Source organism: Aptenodytes patagonicus, chromosome 1 (genome assembly GCF_965638725.1).
Source record: "Aptenodytes patagonicus chromosome 1, bAptPat1.pri.cur, whole genome shotgun sequence".
NCBI classification, from domain to species: Eukaryota; Metazoa; Chordata; class Aves; order Sphenisciformes; family Spheniscidae; genus Aptenodytes; species Aptenodytes patagonicus.
Genome location: NC_134949.1, coordinates 43,485,965 through 43,501,226, shown reverse-complemented (window position 1 = coordinate 43,501,226; position 15,262 = coordinate 43,485,965). Strand labels below are relative to the sequence as shown.

Here is a 15,262-nt window from a genome sequence, read left to right as displayed (position 1 = left end):
TCATGGTTCTACAAAGAAAAAGTTGCTCTACAACCTTAGGAAAAATCTAGATAATGAGGTTTTTTTCCTGGGTTTCCTCCCATTGTCAGTGGCCTTCTGATGTATTAAAACTCGATGACTTCATAAGGTGCATTCTGATGGCTACCTAGGAGGTTGCACACCAAGACACCGCTCTGTTGTAGTTATCGTCGGCAAGGATGGGGATGGCGGGTACATTAGAGTCCGCACAGATTACTCTCTTTTCCAGAATTTTATTGTGCTGCCCACATGGACATTCTCAACTTTTGCCACACCATTAAAGTGACTTCGCAGCGAGCTTGAGGCAGGTGCAGGTATGAAACTGTGGCTGTAATTTGTGCTTTTCAATTTTTCTTGTTTGTGTATAGGATAAGCCTTCTGAGCTGCATCCTAGGTATTATCAACTGCTCTGATAGGGATTTATGGTTAAGAGCATTTGAGAGTTATGTTTTTATTAAAGCATTTCTGGAAATATTGATACAGAAATTATTTTCTGGGTATGCTGATAGGAAAGGCCATGCAAATTTTAGAGGGAAGGCATACCAATTTTCAGTGTTAATACCTCATTATCAAAATGGAGCTTCTACTTTATGTGCAGTTATAATGGTGATGCAGAATTTGGGCCTGGGAGGGAGCAGAAATTGAACACGATACCTGTTCACCTCTTTCAAACACGATAGTGTCTATGCCACAACCAAAAGCAAGTGTCAGCTGTAAATCTCAGTATACAGCTAAAGCAAATGCAAGATACAAACCAGCCTTAGTTCCTGCCCATCAGTGTTGCCAGGGATGGCAGCAAGGCCGAGAGAAGAGATGGGAGAGTGTTGAGGCCCCATGACTCCCTTGAGATGAGCAGTGGGGCACATTCTTGCGCAAGGTGTCCTCTGCCCCGCTGTCCTTGGGGTTGATTCTTCAGGCTATTGCAATAAAAATGAGGCTCACCACTAACATTTTACAAAGTTTTGCAAAGTTATTCAGCTCCACATTCAAGACAGGCAGTTTAGGGACTGCCTGTCCCTAAACCAGAGATGTACTGAGATACCAGAGATGTAACTTCTGTCCTTGATATGCTCCTATGAAACCTCTAGGTGATGTGGCACCCCAGTATGGCTCTAATAACTTACCCATAGCAATAGGTTCACAATGGCCTCAGAAAAGCTTACCTCTAATCATGAAAGCTTCTTAGCTTTCTTTGTAGTCTTTTCCCACAGGGAGAAAGCATTTAGGGTCTCTGTATGGGTCTAACTGCAAACATAATGATCAGGCACACAAAGAGTTATCAGGAAAAGAAGATGATGTTGACTCTTGGAGGATTTGAGATCAATGCCAAGGAACGCTGCTTTTAGCCAGCATTCAGAATGAGAAGCCAATATCTGTTCTCTGCAAACACGTATGATAGAAGTGCCATAAAAAGGCTTGCCTGCACCAGATAAAAGCAGCCTGGGAAGGCAGCTGATAAGCCAACAAAATATCTCTAAGCAGTGAGGCTTGCCTACAGAATTATTTCTTCTGATGCAAAATTACTTCTGGTCCAAACAGCAGTAAAACTGGTCCAAATACACTCCTGATTCACAGCAATACAAAAAGCTGCAGTACATACAGCTCTTTCTAATCAATGCAATGGTGTTCACTCAGATTAAAAGCGACCACATAAGGACAAGTCCAGAGATGATACTTCCTTTGTTAAGTGCATGAGTGGCTGAAACATTTTGTATTATTTCTGTAAGCGGTGTCATCCTATCCTCTGCATTTCTTCATAGGGCAAAACTCCTCTTCAGCATAGAATGCTATGTTGGAGTCATCACATTATCAGTGAGGATAGAATTACAATTGTTTGCATTGTTCCTGGCTCTAGCCAATGCAAATTAAAACATTTATTTTCAGATTTGTACACATTAAAGAAAAAAATAAAGGGGAATCTAATACTTACACTCTTGCAATGCTGTTCTGCAAAGCAGGATGCCGATTGCCTCTACATCACCAGACTGAATGCACAAGTTAACACTGGTTCACATAGTGATTTAGCGAGCAAAGTTAAAAATAATAAAAATATATAGATATATTAAAAAAAAGGAGACTGTTCTAGATCCTGATATTCTCAGAAACCATTACTATAACTGGTAGAGCAACTTAAATCCTTTTGGCTTTCTCAAATCCTTTTGGCTTTCTCAGATCCTTTTTATCTTTCATAGCAAACTCCATCAAATAGGCTGAATGCTATGCACAGAATTTAGAGCTGCTACTACACGTCAATTTTATTTCAAACTTGGAACCAGTACCAGACAGGAATGCGTTCTCTCTTCCATCATCCAATTCTTTGGCCACTGAGCATCAGAGATAAAGAAAGCATAAGAAAGGGAATACAAAGTATATTTTTGAGAGATAGTCCAGTCCAGCCTTTTACTACGGTCTCTCCTAAAGATCTGATGCAAGGGATGACAATTCTGTTGCACGCACAGTACTCTGTGCCAGGATACATAACTGAGCATCAGACCTAGATGAAATCTGATTATCTCACCCAACAGTGTCCTGCTACGTATGCAATCTTCTGAGCGATACATAAAATGTCTACATTTCAATGTGCCTTACAGCATTTCTGCAGAGGTACTGCACTGGACAAATTCCAGCTTTAATAGTTATTTCAATTCCATCTCTAATTTCAGCAGGATATTTCTCCATTGTTGTCCAAAGTTGTTTTGAATGTTCCTCTGTACTGTTGAAATAGATACGATGTCTCCTCATGAAAACAGTATGGTGTAATTTTTACATTTATAATGTTTGGGAACCAATAGGAAGAATGTGTACATGTTAAATAGCTTACCATATTTGTATTATTATTTATAACACTACATGTACAACAAAAGAGCTACCTTGAACAAGAAGATATGTACTCTGCAGAACCTACCAACAATCCAGATGGGGTATAAGAAAACAAGACAGCACTGAGCTGGAAATGAAGGGGAAGATAGAAAGCATACTCTCACATTCTAGGTATACTATGGAAAGAGTGGGCAAGGAAATACAATTTAATCAAAAAATGCAAGTACACCTATATGGATCTTAAATAGTTTTCTTACATGAGGAGACTGTTTCAGTTAATGGGACAGAGAAATTTATGATGCTTATGAGAAAGAGAGAGGCTAATTGAAAATAGTAGAGAGCTTGCATACCTTTGAAATTTTGTTTCCTAGGGAGCTATTAAGCCTTCCTTCCTGTTGCTTTTAAGTTTTGATTTGCAGGCTGAGAAAAGATGCAGCTGATCTGTGCCTGAGCAGTGGCCATTCTTCTGGGACTTCTAGTCATCTGCAGCTATTGCTCTAACCAGATTGCCAAGACACTGGAAATCCCAGACAAATTACCAAATACTTCTTTTTGTCCACTTTACAAAATTTCCAGGAAGAAAAAGGCAACGTGCTTTGGGAAATACCTGGATATATGGTAGCTGTATGGAGACTAGTATATCTGGTATTTCTCAATACCCCATGTATGTTAAAACTTTGCTACCGCTCCACAGATGGCAATGCTGTCCAAGGGGAGGTGTGTTCTCTCTGGTTCATAGGCTACAAGTAAGAGAAACAGGAGCACAGACTAAAGTTTCACATATGTTGCTGTTTTGGGCTATTTATATATTCAGACACAGAAAGAGCATACTGAAGGTTCACCAGTTACTCCTACATGAAACAGTTAAATCCACTTCCCCTACCTTACTGGAAATGAGGACTTATACTCCCCACTTTGATAAATCTAAATCCTTAAATCTTAAAAATACCATTAAATCACACAGCCTCTCTTGGTCTACCGTGACTTGCTTAAATAACTCCATTGGATCAAAGAGCTAGCTGCTTTTTCAGAACGTTTTTAACCCTATACCTGTTACAAGTGATAGAGAAAAAAATCATACCTATCTTCGCAGAACATGTCTCTGACAATTTCACGGGTGCTTCAAAAGTTGCCAATTAATTCTTTCAATATTTGTTTAGCGGCAGCCTTTTCAGGTGAACCCCATGCTTATCCCAAGGAATTACGTATGGGTGCTGATTAAACATTGCAAGCAATGCTCCACTACGCCTGGTGCCTCAGTATTCTATCCATGTCCAGACTAGTCTCTTGCAATTAATTCGATTAATTCAAACAAATATGTGGCTGAAACAACAAACAGCTCCTAGAGACAGCAGAGCAGAGAGATAGCTGAGCAAATGAGACAGCTGGGGGGGAGGGGGGGAGGAGGGATGCAAAAGGATTACAAATATTTTTTATAGAAACAGAGTCAAGTGACAAAAAATATATTCAAATATTTGAAGACAAAAAGCAGCAGTAGCTGGTGCATCTTAATCATAAACTAAAAAGATGACCTTTAATGGTGGAAATTTATTAGTTTTCACAATCACAGGATTACAAACTTGTTTAAATTTCAGCTGGGAAAGACCATCTAGGTAAGTTAGCTTCCTGATCTGCTAGTGCAGAATAAATTATCGCAGTGTATTTTCTAATGCTTTATTTTGGCATTACTTTAAATTCCCAAGTGACACAGCTCACAGTGTTTCTCACAGGAGAATATTAAACAACCCAATAGATCTGAATGCTCTAGGAAGTTTCTTAAAGGTTAGGTATGTTGAGTTAAATTTTAAGCTGAATTTTACATTCTTCAAGCAGTCTGTATCAATCTTTGCCAACACAGGCAATTGGTCACTCCATATATTTTCACATACTGATTGTATCTTCACAATTTTGAACACATTCAAAAGTTTCTTCTGTTAAGGTGAGTCTCTAAGCAAACTCTTATTTAGACTCAAGTTTGGCTTATCTAGTTCTTGATCCATTCAAGTAAAACTCAAACAGACCTTGAGAATACCAAATATACAACTGCATTTCAAGATGTCAAAGCATTTTGTCAATTGTTCCTGAGAACCTCAAAGCTGAAAGTCCATTCAAAGGTTACCTTAAAAGAGCTTTAACCGAAAATATCATGGGACTGGAAACACAGGACTATCTAGACAATCCTAAGCTTTACTGAAAACGTAGAACTACAAAGGATTTGAGGTAACACATATGAAATAATCCTAAAAAATTTTATATAGCTGTCTGGCATATGATTACCATCAACTAGGAGCTGATGCTCCTTGCTGCTACGGAAAGTATATGGCTTTGTGTCTACTTAAAACAAAGCACATGTCCACTCTTGAATGTCCTAAAATAGGTCTCAAGACAGTAAGGTACTCAAAGTCTCACTCCACTTGTAAATAGATTTGCATCTCCAGGAAGAACAAAGTACCCAGTGTCTGTGAGACCATCTTGGGTGGGATTCATCTGAACAAACACAGATGCACAAGTCTGAGCTAATGGCTCAGTGGCCTCTGTAGTTTGAGGAAATAAATAGGCATTTTGAAAATAGGATTCGTCTCATCTAAAATAGCTCAGATGAATCAGAACCTAAAAATCCCTACCTCTTTCCACTGACTGCAGAAACACAACATGGTGACTATGTAAGGCACAGACCTTTGATGACTGATGTATGAAATCAGGTGAGAGGAATCTCTTCCTTCAGACCACACTTCTTAAGGGACTGAATACATGAGGTTGATATATTCAAACAAAGCCCAATGTTAGGAAGCCATAAAAAAAAAAAAGAAAACATAAGAAGCCTAAACACACTGACACATCTGATCAAGTCCTACTGAAATAACTCCATGCAAGTAATCTACCAGCCATTAGCATCTCTTCATTCAAAGTGGAGAGTGGTGTCTTACTGCAGGAACATCTGAGCTTTTCTGGTTTGTCACAGCTGAAAATTTTGGTTGCTCCAATAAGCGAGCTACTGTAGGGGTGCTGTGGATGTGCTCCTTTCAACAATCCCTTCACTGAGAGCTATTTCTCTTCTTCCTTGAAAGTTGAATTTTGACTTGTCAAACAGTTTTTCAAGAATCTTACAAAAACCTACCCGATTCCTTTTCAGTATGAAAGGCACAAATACACCTCAAGTACTCCAAACCCTATCCTGTTTTTTATTTATTTATGTTAAAGAAAATGTATTGTATAGCTACTTAAACCAATGATAAACCTTGTGAAGGCAAAAATAGGCCTTTCACTATTTTCTTTTAAACCTTGGAAACAGTTTTGAGAGTTGTTTTACCTCTTAATATGCAGAATGTTTTTTGACACAGTCTTTTCTTGATAGTCTTAGCTCATCCTATTTCTGTAACATAACACTGTGAAGATCTCTTTTTTGCATCGTACAAGTGACTGGCCTTGAAAAGTAGCAATAACAACTGTGACAATCCTATGACTTCTAGCTGTGTATATACCACTCCTTACATCTCAGCAATATGGATCCCTGACCTAGCTACAAGTTCTCTCCTCACCCATATCCTGTGTTTGTATTTAGAGGTTCTGGGATTCTTTGTCACACAGTGAAATTAAAGAAATTTAAATCAAAGACTCTGTTTACAACATGTTTTATAATACCATTTGTAATATCTATGTAATAGATATTTCAATATATGTAATACTGCATAAATTACATTAACATTGTCTGTAGCACTTTTTGTTTTGTTCCTCATTTCTAAGCACTTTATTATGTTATCATGACATTATCATGCAAACGTATAGTACCACAGATTTTCCTCAGATCCTGAAAGCGAAGCTGTTGCCGCTTGTTGTTAATCCACCTTCGTCCAAGTTAATTATAGGATCTATTACTTAGAAAGCATTACTTTCCCTGCTTTTTGTCCCTGAAAAGGATATGGCCAAACTTGAAACATGAATTTTTTTAGACTGCTCTTAAAAGCTAGAACTACTGTAAAAAGGACACTGTTTCTTGCCTCACTAGTGCAACTATTTTCGTTTACATCAGGGATTATTTTAGGGTGAAATTCACCCTGTGAAAAGGAGTAGCAGAAGATCTCCGTATCACTGATGCTAACTTCAGCTTAAACATAAAGCCTAGACAACACAAGTCTGATTAATACCTGGGCATCACTTTGAATTTAAAGAAATACATTTACACAGTCTATAGGCTGGCTATTTCAGACTACTCGTTGGCTTTGCTAATGTTCAGCATTCTAGGAAGAGTGTTTTAATCCTTCCTTAAAAGTATCATAAACAGCCTGTCTTTGCATTGCCATTATAGAAGTTTCAAATTAACAAATTACTACCGTTTAGCCCGAAGCCTATAAAAATATTTAGAAATATAAGCACTAACGTGTACAGAGCAACAAATATTACCCTTAACAGCCTTTCCTCAAGGAGTCCAATAACTCAGAGAACAATACTGCTAAATCTCCCTTCCTTCTTGGTACCACAATGGCTACAGATATAATACTGATCTACAACTCACCCAGTTTGACAGCTTACCACAGGGTATGTTCCCCTTTTTAAACAAACACATGTTCCGGCCCTTCAAAAAGTGCCAAAAAATTAACTAAGTATGTTTGAAACGTGCAGAAATTAAAGAAAAAAGAAATGCTAATTAACAATGCAAACAATTCTTATTTTCTCTGTTGAGACAGCTGTCATGTAATTTGCCCTCCCAATTATTAAAACGTGACTCATGTCACAAACACGCTGCTGAATTAGACAACAAACGTGCAGTGCTTGCACTGCTGTATTTACATCTAAATATTGTGAGTCTCCCAGGCACGACTGGTAATCACCAGGCAGAACATGTATCATTCAAAAGATAAACAAATGTCAAGGTCAGAGATCAGCTGCATTGACAAAATAAGCACAATTACTTCATGTGATCAAACACACACAGACTGAGTCTATTAAGGACTTTGAACAGTGTTTATAACTGGGTAATATCTGCATCTCATCTGTATAATAATCTGAATCTATCATTAGCATTACTATTAATCACAAAGCATGTGTGAAATAACTCCGAAAGAGAGATTCAGCAGCTGGGCTGAGTATGTATTTTAAAAAAAACTGGTTTCTGAAATTATAAACTCAGATTTAATTAATTTGTTCACCAGATGCTCAGACCAGCAAAAAGAAGATTGAAACAGTTCTGTAAAATGTACTATATACTCTATCACAGAAACAGTATCTACCTGAAGAACTTTCTGCAATTAATTGCATTATATAACTGTCTACAAATATTAAAAAGTTTCACCCTAAAAAGATGCCCCAGTGCTGTTAATTTTTGACAGCCAATAACATTTCAGAGTAAAAGGGTAATTCTGAACCTATTACTGCATCTAAAAACATAGCAAATATACACAGAATATTAGTTATGCACAAAAATACTCCACACTTTTTTTACAAACTCACAAATTCAATGACTGCTATTACATAGCATGCATGCACACAGATCTCAGATAGATATATCTCAATGTTTATATTTACTTCAATTGCTTTTCCATAACTAAAACCAACTTTTAATTGTTTAGATGAAGCAGCCTAAACAACCTCAACCAAAATAAAAATTGTCAGAGTCATTACCATATAATAACAACAACCACCTTGAAATACTGGCACAATATTGACATGTTTTTAAAAATAGAGCACTGCATCCAAAATCCAGCAAATTTATACAAAGCAGCATGATATGAATGATGTCTTATTTTATAAAGGCTTATACATACCGGATAATGCAGTAAGAATGCATAATTTTTCATCTTGTCACTGTGAGATTCTGCATGAAAATACTGCATTATTACTACTTACATGTTTCTACATTCTTGCTGTTTGTAGATTTAAAAACAATAATAATAAAAAAAATACCACAGAAGTGGAGGTTAGGATAGAAGAAAAGGCTCAGAAAACAATGTCTCTACCCAAGGAGTGGATCACATTGCACTGATAGAAATTTAATGGTTCTTCAGGAAGCATAATGAACAACCTTATCTCAGGAGACCTCTGTTCTCTACACACATCAAGAGTGGTGACAGCTCATCCTTCCCAGAAACCAATACCAGGAGGAAAGCGCACTGCCTGAGAGCGTTAAACCTACTGCATGTTAGATGCCTGCTGTCATCAGAGACAAGTATTACCATGCAGCCTACCAAGCTAGCTCAGATACTGCAATTCACACACAGAGACCTTTCTCCTATTTCTCAGCGATACAAATCAAGAACATCTCTGTTTAATTTGAGCGTGTTTGCCTTTACTAGGCTGGCAGCCCACTGCCTAATTCCCCATACCACTGTATCACAGAGCCAAGTCTGGCCTTTTCTTGGCAGGTGGTGGGGAGTTGCAAAGGCAGCGAAGGCAGCCCCCTGGAGTGGAAGGGAATACACAGCTTTATCCTGCCAGATTAGGAGTGGCATTGATTGGCTGCGACACTATTCTGCGCAGACGTCCTCTGATAGAAGGTGGATCTCTAATATTGAACCCTTGAGTACAGAAATAAAAGGGAAAGCTGTGAAATATTTGGGGTTACAGAAGCATTCAAATAAGCTTTCTCCAAAACAAGAGCAGAAAGCAAAATAGCCTAACTCAGCAACTATGCATTTGTGCACACAACATTCCTAGATAATAGGAAGCAGAACACAGTCTTTTGCACAAGAATCATCATGAAAATTCATGACCTGGTCAGTCAACCTAACTGAAGCAAGCAAAAGGCTCTGTGCTCTGTAAGAGCTTCAGAAAGGGACAAGTAAGCAAGTTTTGTAAGCAATAAAACATACTCCACTAGACTGTAAACAAATATTCACAAAAACACCAGCCCCAACAACCTCAGCTAGATATTTCTATGAATAACTTCTCAATAAGTTCAACTGTAGTCTAGCATTTACAGTCTGGAGGAACTGATTCTTATTACTATAAGACAGGCATTAATTCGCTCAAGGTTTAGCTGTACTGCATAAGATGCTGTTAGCAGTCCAGTGCAGTGCTGGACACCCAAGCTAAACATCAATACCTTCACTGGAACAGTTACCTTCTGCTTTTACTTTATCTGAACTAATGCACCAAGCAAACAACACTGAGAGCAGTATCATGCTCTCTCCTCACGAGCCATAAAAGCAACTGTTATTCACCAGTAAAAAAAAAAAAAAAAAAAAAAAAGTCATGTTTAAAGCAATTTCAAAAAAAATCTGGTTAAACTGCTAGGGTCTCTGCATTATGAATGCACTTGTTCACTCTGAACATGCTTATTCATTTGTAAGAGCAAAGAAAAGAGTGTCACGACTCCTCTCCCCCATCCCTTTTTTCTTCTGAAATGATTTGAAACAAATAAACACAGCCCATTTTCATGACTGCTTCATAAAAACAGCAGTAGTAACAATGATAGCTTATCTGCACAGTTCACCACAGATGTTAGTGGCATAACAAAGTCAAAATGCTGAGACCCATATTAGAATTTATGATCTGAAATCGTTTTCATTAAGTACCTACAGTGACATTTCTCTGCATAATATTTTCAAGAACAAAACATAATCAAAACAATGCCAATGTTTTATAAGCAAACCACTTTCTGTTCCAGCTTCTATAATCAGGCTAAGAAGCATCTTAGCAGCCATTTGCACTTATGAGAACACAATTTTCTTTCTCCACATGAAATGGTGAAAGAATTAATGGCGGTGGCCATGAGATTCACATTTCATCACCTTGATTTGTGAGCTCTTTCTTTCCTTTACATAAAAATTGTTGTTGAACTGGATAAACCACTTAACACCATGTTCTTCATTAGTACAGAATGTACTAAGATAGTCTCCATCCTGTTCACAGCAGGCAACCATCCACAGTAAAAAAAGCTACCATCACAAAAGCAGGTATTAACTGGCAGTTTTAGCAGAGCCACGAGGCGAGCTGGAAGCTGGAGGCAAGCCATCTAGGACAGGGCAGAAGCACCGGCGGGATCACTTGCAGTACCGCTGCCCACAGTGCATATGTTCTGTGGGTAACGGATCAGGCAGCGCTGTCAATCTGGCACTTCAGAGGAGCCCTAAGTTCTCATGCACAAGTATTTAAAAATAGCTCGCTGTTTTCATGATAAATAACTTTTCTCATATATTCCATTTATATCACGCCTTTCACCAGGCAATTTTCAAGTGGTTAATATTAATTAGCTCTCAAAAGGCTCCTATGAAGCATTTCAAGAATAGAGACAATCATTTCACCCACACCTCTATCCTCTGTGGCACAACGTGACAGCTTCCTAAAGAGCAAAATATAATAATGGAGAACCTAAAGCTGCTGAGGGTAAGTTTTCTTAAGCTTGGATTTTCAAAGCCCCATTCAAGGCCCCAGCTGGGCTCCCATGGGCTGCTTTGAAGATTCTAGCTTTCCTAATGAACCTAAGGCTCTTTTTTTCAAAGAAAAAAATTTCAGTTTTATTAGCCCCTATTAAGCACATACCTTTGCCTCATCCTTGTGTTTTGGTTGTTTGGGGTTTTTTTTTGAAGGTTGTGTACAGTACTTATGTTTTCTTTGTTCCCCATGGATATTTGGCACTCTCCTGCTTTCTAAAAGGGTAACCTATTACTACACCTCAGACTTAGCAGGATTTTTTTTGTTTTCCTTCATGTAAAATTCAAAATATGAAATGAACATCTTACACAAAACCAGGATGGATTAAGAATAATGAAGGAAAAAATTGTAAGACTGTATTTCAAATGTCTGAAAAATGCATAGCCAAACGATACCTGGCAGGTAGACTGTAAGTAATATTGCACAGCTGGTTTGCATTTAAAAGGCTTAATGTACCAACAGTGATAATTAATTTATAGTTATTTGCTATTAAGACTTTTCTCTTGTTCATCTGTGATATTGTGATACAGTAAGTCTACTTTTTAAAATGGTAAACACTACAGACATCAGCATATGCACCAGGCAGTGCATTGGAGGAGCAACAGAAACGGATTTCAGACTCTTCAGAACAGCAAACTACTACTTGAAAACATCTAGTATGGGTATGGAGACTGCATAAATGAATTATCAGTAATGAAAGGAGTAGCTTATGCTAATAACCAAGTTAAATTGGTAAAATAACCAATTAAAATGTCATCTTTAATTAAAACGCCAGTTAGAGCAAAGTGTTGTTATGATACACGTCAGTTGCTAAAAATGATGCATCCTAATTCTTTTACATTATGTCCTTTCTTCCAGCATCTCCCAACAGTAAGAGTTTTTACCCAAAATAAAAGCAGGCTCTCACTGCCTTACTTTAAAACACTTGGCATTCAAACTATTCCAAAAGGCAAAAATTAATAGTGCTACAACAGAAAAAGAAATTAACCAGATTTTAAGAGAGAGAGAGATCGAACACATGCAAAAACTGAAAGAGCAAATATGCTAGCCTGAGGGTAGCTTGGTACGGCAGCTGGTATGAAATGCAGATCCTCCTTCCCAGCCCCCTGCCTTTGGAAGGAAGTCTTCCTCAAATTTCAAAGCTTGTGTAATGAGGAGCCAATAAAACATTATAATCTGCTAACGCCTATTACCACTGATTCACAGGACTTCCTCTCCCTTCAATTAACCCACATGACATAGATCACCATGGTTTACTAGATGATGCATGAGGATGAGGATTACACCACAATTGACATAAGATAATAACACATACGGTAGAAACAGAGTAATAATACTTCCAACAACCCCTGTAATTGGAGCTGAGATATTGTACTGACAGATCTATTAGCACTAGGTCAGTGGAAAATATCTGGGTTTCAAGCTTACAAGGGGCAGTTTTCTGGCCTGACCAAAAGCTCATACTACTATTATTATTTTTTTTTTTCTCCTGTTGATCTCAGCGGACTTTGGATCAAGACAGTGTTGTTATTTTGGTATCTCAGTATTGCTATATTCAATCACATCAGGCAACAATAAATCCACGCATATAAACTAGTCCACCAATCTGATATTATGCTGCCTTCCTCCTCTTTCCTCAAACCCAGAATTTAGCAAAACCAAACATAACCCAGAGAAACTTCATTCACAAGTCTGAAAACAGGTTTCCAAATCTAGAAAGTAGCAGCTAAATGAACAAATATACAAATATACATAATTACTTTGTTTCAACAAGTCCACTTTGGTTTCATCTCCACCTAGCCTTTCCCTGCTTTGCCACCAAACTCCCTTACACTGCTTCATTTAATGATCTTATTTGACAAATGCAATTTATTTCCTGAATATGTGAGCCAGCTAATCTGTTCATGGCTTAACCAGCCTTACCTCCTACAGTTTTACCTTCCAGGGTAAATGTTATACTGGTAAGATTAAGACTACTAAAAATGAGGTAAAATTACTAAAATTAAGAACTAGATGACTCAAGCTGTCTCTGTAGTTTTCTGATGAACCATGAAAACCAAAATGAATGAACACATTCAGTGCCTATTCATCACCTTTAGTTACAGCTTCTTTTTCTTCTATAAATTCATTTCATCACTATGCTATATTTCTAATACATAATATTAGCTAATTCATAAATCTCACATTCCTAAGGTGTTTTTCCCCCTAAACAAGTTTTGGAATACCTGTATTTTGTTACACTTCCACTTAAGGAGAATACAACTGTATTCCAGACTGTCGTGAACTACCAAGAGAGACTTTACCACTCTCCGCATCAAAATCTGCAGATCCATCACTGACAATGCTGTAACCCATTTATTCCTTCTTCCATATTGTCTGTTGGCATTCCATCCGCCCTTTGATGATGAAAGATGCAAACTGAAGCAGCAGACCTACGAGGTTTACATTCCACTTAGTTTTGCCTGCTGAAACTCAGCCACGGGGACAAAATCTGTGTGATGGGCTCCTGCACTCCAGCCAGGCCATCAAATATCAGACAGGTTTTATAACATAGTATTTGCAGGAAAATAAATAAGTAAAGGGAGATTAGAAAGCTGTCTGAAAGTTATTACTAAAGCCTCAGAAAATTTGTTTTCTGAAAGTCTCATAAATTGGCTACTAACGGACAGGTCACTCTGATAGCTCTGTAATAGTTAGGTCAACAACTGAAAAGAGAACTCAATTGTTTTATCTTTACTGTTGACTTTTTTTAGCAGATGTTTTCTGAGCACCATAATAGCTGGCTTAATTTGTCTTTGTGTTCACTCAGTAGCACCATTGTACTTAACAATCTGTGTTTCATGGAGTTACACTGGAGTTCAGAAATTGGCTCAAAATATCCCAACCGTGTTGGCCAGTTTGCAATACTGAAAATGGCCCTTTCAAAACTATGGCCACTTCAAAACAGATGCTCAGAATTCTGGCATCCCTAAATTAGAGGGATGGACTCCTTCCAACCTAGTCCAGCATAAGCAGAGGAAAAGGGGTAAGAGTCACATTTACACTCAGTGCATTGGCCACGACAGATCCTTACTGAAAATTAAAGCAGTCCAGAGGCTGTTTTAATTTACACTCAACTCCATGCAATTCAAAGAAGCCTACTTATCACCCGAAAAACTGGAAAGTATAGGCATAGTCTGGTCAGAAGTCCCATTCTGTGAACATTTCTCTCCAAATCGTGACCTGGCTGGAGATGAGATAGAGCTACAAAAATCCTCAGGGAAATCCCATGTCTTGGAAGCAGAGCAGAATTGTGCTTGCAACTAACTGTATGCTATGATACATAACGCTCTACCTCCAAAATACATATTACAAAGTAGAAGTCTCTTGGTACTATGTTTCTTTAGGTGATAAATTGTAATGACTAACTTAACGATGACTAAACTGAATATTGGTGACTGAGAATACATGAGTCATTTTTAATTACTGTAATAGGAAGAATGAAACCTAAAAATCACTAACCTCTGACTACAAAAAAAAGGAAGCATTACTGTAAATATACTTGCACTGGACTATTTTTGGAGTACTCTGTAGTGAAAATAGATAGGACAAGAGCTGTTTAAGATCAGAAAGGTTTCAGTTTCTGATAGAATGTTGAAGGAAGTGCATCAAAGCAGGCTGCAATGACTAAATAAAACTTCTGTACATCAGAAACTTCCCAAGAGAAGAAAGCAAACAAGCTATACCAGCAGAAATAAAAGATCAAGAACAGAGCCATCTAGTAATACAGCATACAAAAAAAAAAAGAAAGAGGAAAAATTAGTTACAGTAAAACATGTCAAACCAAAAGCTCCAGCTCTTTACTACTGGGCATCCCTTCTTTTACTTCCTTTAGAAGTATCTTTTTAACATAGCTGCCCTTGGTTTCCACTAAATCAACTGATCCGTCATTTGCTGAGGTATTATAAAGTTCTTACTAGCGGAAGACCACTAAGTCTGAGTTAGAACGGAAGCAAGAATTGCCAGAATTAGGTTTAAAATACTTAATTAGTACATATATGATCAGCAGACTTGC

At 37.8% G+C, this 15,262-nt stretch overlaps 1 protein-coding gene across 3 annotated transcripts in view; it reads right to left on the bottom strand.

Moving 5' to 3' along the window:
- The window catches only part of NAV3 (neuron navigator 3), a 576,126-nt gene that overhangs the window by 432,550 nt on the left and 128,314 nt on the right, over positions 1-15,262 (bottom strand). Inside the window, exon 1 of one of the 3 annotated variants that reach the window (XM_076333396.1) lies at positions 8,601-8,699. The exons of the other annotated variants lie outside the window; for them this stretch is intronic. The gene's annotated coding sequence lies outside the window, so the exon portion shown is untranslated. Of the gene's footprint in view, positions 1-8,600; positions 8,700-15,262 lie in introns of those variants that run through there. 3 annotated transcript variants of the gene reach the window in all.